Source organism: Notothenia rossii (genome assembly GCF_949606895.1).
Source record: "Notothenia rossii genome assembly, chromosome: 7".
NCBI classification, from domain to species: Eukaryota; Metazoa; Chordata; class Actinopteri; order Perciformes; family Nototheniidae; genus Notothenia; species Notothenia rossii.
Genome location: NC_136905.1, coordinates 40512933 through 40517574, shown reverse-complemented (window position 1 = coordinate 40517574; position 4642 = coordinate 40512933). Strand labels below are relative to the sequence as shown.

General features: G+C 38.9%; 1 long non-coding RNA gene across 1 annotated transcript; it reads left to right on the top strand.

Annotated features, from left to right (window-relative positions):
- The first annotated feature begins 1445 nt into the window (after positions 1-1445).
- On the top strand, positions 1446-3128 carry LOC307013746. The gene is made up of 3 exons (XR_013801043.1): positions 1446-1886; positions 2600-2647; positions 2842-3128. It is a non-coding gene; the product is annotated as an uncharacterized lncRNA (long non-coding RNA).
- The last annotated feature ends 1514 nt before the right edge of the window (positions 3129-4642 follow it).

The following is a 4642-nucleotide window of genomic DNA, read 5'->3' as shown; positions in this document are numbered from 1 at the left end:
CATAAGAGCAATGCAGCGTTTTGTGAATATCGGTAAAACTGTATGCGAGTAGTTTGGATTAATTTGTGACATGGAAATCGTCAAAAACTGGGTATTCGCTGTAAGCTTACGACCACCACGATTGAGCTATCAGATATTTGCTTCACAATTAGGCATCATATTGGAGAGGGGTTGAACTTGTCCTGGATTGGAATTTTGCTGATCATTCCCCTTGGAGGAGTACGCAAAATTGTCCTTAAAATGCATGAAAAAAGCAAATTTGAAATATTTCGTGAAGTTCTGATAAACTTTATGTGACTACCACACAATAGGGGCACTAGTGAGCAGTTTTGTTTTTTTATTACGTTTTTCTTTTACATTCGCAAGAAGGTCGTGGGCTGTGACGTGTGTCCCAAGTTTTGCGTCCGAAGCTCATTTTATGCTATCGCAATGTAAAAAAATATATAGGCCACGCTCACATTCTGCATTTCTTTCGACACTTTAAACGTCAGTTCATAGTCACCCCCAGAGTATGTCTAAAAAAAGATTGTTGTATTTCGTCCATCCGTTCTTGATTTATAAATTGGCGGTGTTTTTGGCACCCCTATAGTCCAAAATGAAAATGCTTTTGTGTGCCTATTCCCCAACACAGACTGAACGTATCCACCAAAATATGTGGTGAATGGATACATTGTTGATGAGTTATGAGCATTTATTTCTAAGTCACACCTTTTTGCTAATACGTTTTTATTAATGGCGGCCATATTTATTACTTGAACATGCTCATTTCCTACTGTAATGTGTGTGACCCTCCACCGATGCTGTATACTAAGATTGGTTTTGATAAACTCAAATTTGAAATGTAAGATAATAATTCACTGTTTTTAACATTATGCTAATTTTTGAAAAACAAAGTAGGCAGAGCTTAAGGGTTCAAAAGGACTTATGTAAAGCAGGTCCACCCGGATAAGTGTGCAAAATATCAGGTGCATCCGACTTACGGTGCGACTATGGACATTTTTCTAAAATGTTTTACATATAGGTGGCGCTAGCGAGCATGTGGGAAATGTTTAACCCATTGACTCGAGAATGTAAAATGTTTCACCAGTCCTGATGTCTGTGCAAAATTTCGCTGCATGAATGGCGTTGTAAAGCCCTCAAAAACAGGTTTGAATCGAACGGGTAATAATAATAAGAAACATACCAATAACAATAGGTCTTCGCACACTTCGTGCTCAAGCCCTAATAGAGAGCCGCAGTGACGCGTCGTAAAACCCGGAAGTAAGTTAGCATTTTTAGCACTTCCGGTTCCTTCCTCAAAAAGCAATGCATTTTTTCCATAGGGTTTTGGAAAATAGCTCGAAATAAGGTCTGTGGTTGACACAAATTTAAGAGGTAATTGACGTTTTGTTCTACGACATTAAATACATCAGCAGTGACCCCACTGGGGATTTTTGAAAAGTTTACGTGTCTGAAAAACGATGGTTGTTACCGAATGGCTGAATAGGACTACAGAAATTGTCGAGGCCGTTGTACGTCATTACGCCGAACACGTAAACACTCCCGCTAAGTTTGTTTTCCCCTGTGTTCTGCTTAAAAGCAAGTACCTGCCTATCTTTAGTATCTGTATATCTATATCTGACCATTAGAATCTGTATTTTTGAAATTGTCGTTTTTAACACCGTAGTTTTACAAATTATAGAATAATTAATTACCAGTGTTTTCCAATTTTACTCGGCAGTTCGTTTCGTAGGCTAACGTTAGCTAAAGCTAGCGCTACTAGTTAGCTACGCAATGGTTTGTTGCTTTGCTCCGGGTTGCAGCCACAGGTCTTCGCATGAAACGTGCTTGTTCTATCGTTTCCCGGCCAATGTTTTCCAAAGGAGAGTCTGGATTCGTGCCATGAGGTAAGCTGACGTTACATTTTTGTCCATGTCACGGTGAAATGTAAATAATGGGTAGTGACTGTATCGCCGTTATAGAGATGGCGCTGCTGAAAAGACCGCAACACAAGTAAAGATAATGAATACATCCTATTAAAACTTGTGTGGCTTATATGATAAGTCTTATTAGTACAAGCAGCATAACGTTTCACCATGTAACTAAAGATTGTAGTCAGGGAAATCAGTTTGACATATTGAACTAATAACAAATCACCTCTGGCTGGCAGAGAACTTTCTGCTCCATAGCTTCTCTTGGACGTAAAATCACATGTACATTTTACATTTATATTCAATTTAATATTCCATCCCTCACATACTTTTGTATATATAATAACTTATATTTAGTTTTTCTTGTTATGCTGCTGCAACACAAACATTTCCCAAATTGGGATCAATACAGTAATATCTTATCTTAATTAATTAAGAAATATAACTATTAGAATTAGTGTAGCAGCTGACACCTATTTTCAATATGGATTAATCTACCATTTATTTCTTTAGTTCAATTTTCATCTATAAAAATGTCAAAATAGTGAAAATGTTCACGAGACTTATCAAAGTGCAAGGTTATATCTTTAGATGTTTTGTTTTAGCCTATGTACTGTATGTCTTAATGCTCTTACAGTATATGTGACGATGTGACTTCCATGAAACTATATTTGATATCTTCCCAACAGACGAGCTGACAGAAAACCTAACACTCTAACAACCACAACATTGCAAAGGCGAGTAAATGTAAATTAAAAACAATTCATAATTTTATTATTTCTTCTTCTTTCTTGCAGTGAAGTGAAGCTGACCTTGCACTTGGTGCCAGTAAGGATGTTCCTCACGCAGGCTGAATGTTTCTCCTTCCTTACTGACACAGAAGCCCTTGATTTGCAATGCTTCACTAATTGTCATTTCCCTTGCTCCGTAGGGACACTTTACCTCCAGCACAGCGGAAGACCCTACCAGACCATCTGGAGATGCCCCCAACATTCCTGATTGGGAGAGCCACAAATCTGACTCATGGACCTGCATCTGAGTTGCAGTGGTGAATGCCCTGACGCCCTCACATTCATTCATAGTCCCCCACTGTACAGACAAAACACCATCAAGGGCCTGTTGTTGCCTTAGCACCCTGGCAATGAAGGAAGCAGTCACACGCTTTGACCTCAGGACAGCTCCAAAGTTGCTGGCAGTCAACCTTCCTTTCCTGAACAAATGCCAGTTTGGGCTGGTTTGCTGACCAGTGGTAGCCACCTGAATTGCCCTCTGTTGCTCTTCAGACAATGCCATGCTTGCCACAATTGCCTCAGGTCCCTGATGCCCAACAGATTTGTTAATTTCAGGAACAGTAAGTGTTTCCAAGCTGTAGTGTTCCTTTTCTGGCTCGGGGGAGAGAAGCCAAGAAATTCCTGAGAACCTGCCCCCGAGTCTGTCCCTCAGCCAGTCACGATCTTCGGAGGTAGGCTCTCTTGTCAGCGGGTTAAATTAGTTATTGGTTTCAACAGTCACATTAAAACAGTTACTAAATCAGCTTACTATCACCTAAAGAACATATCTAGGATTAAAAGACTAAAGTCACAGCAGGATTTGGAAAAACGTGTCCATGCTTTTATCTTCAGTAGACTGGACTACTGCAATGGTGTCTTCACAGGTCTCACTAAAAAATCTATTAGAAAGCTGCAGCTGATTCAGAACACCGCTGCTCGAGTCCTCACTAACACTAAGAAAGTGGATCACATCACTCCTGTTCTGAAGTCTTTACACTGGCTTCCTGTGTGTCAAAGAATAGATTTCAAAATACTTTTGCTGTTTATAAAGCACTGAATGGTTTAGGACCAAAATGCATTTCTGACCTCCTGCTAAATGATGAACCATCCAGATCTCTCAGGTCTTCAGGGACTGGTCAGCTTTCTGTCCCCAGAGTCAGAACTAAACATGGTAAAGCAGCGTTCAGTTATTATGCTCCAAATATCTGGAACAAACTCCCAGAAACCTGCAGGTCCGCTGCAACTCTGACTACTTTTAAATCCAGGCTGAAGACTTTTATTTTTGTCGCTGCTCTTAATTGAACTATTCATATCTTAGACTGCACTGTAACTTTTATCCATGTATTTTTTCTTTTAATGTTTATTTTATTAGCTTTTCTTTTTAATGACTGATTTTAAATGCCATTTTCTTAATGTCTTTCATTTTTTGTAAAGCACTATGAATTGCCTTGTGTTGAAAAGTGCTATATAAATAAACTTGCCTTGCCTAATAAAGATTTCATGTGACACATAAAATTGATTTGTTGATGGGAATTAATGTGAATAAATTAACTCGGTCTTAAAAGGTTAACGGTACTCTTGCTATCACTACTCACCGACACTATAAACCTTGTCCCTCATGCTAGCCCTGACAACACCGGTAAGCACACCTTCATCTAGGCTGCACTGTAACGTGTCCTGACTTGTAGTGGTTCTCTCCTCTATCTACACTCTTCTTGTCATCTTTGTAAAACGATATCAGACTGGTAATTGACACAGCCATGACTTCTAGTTAAATTCAGTATGGCTAAAATGAAAAGCTTTGTTAAAATATGCAAGCACGCGAAAGTCAAATTCAGCTTTATTGTCAAAAATTCTACATGTGTTATACATCCAGAAATATCGAAATATCGTTTCCCACAGTGTGACATGTATACATAAAACAAAAAGGGCCTAGATAAACGTGGTATACATTAAACAAAA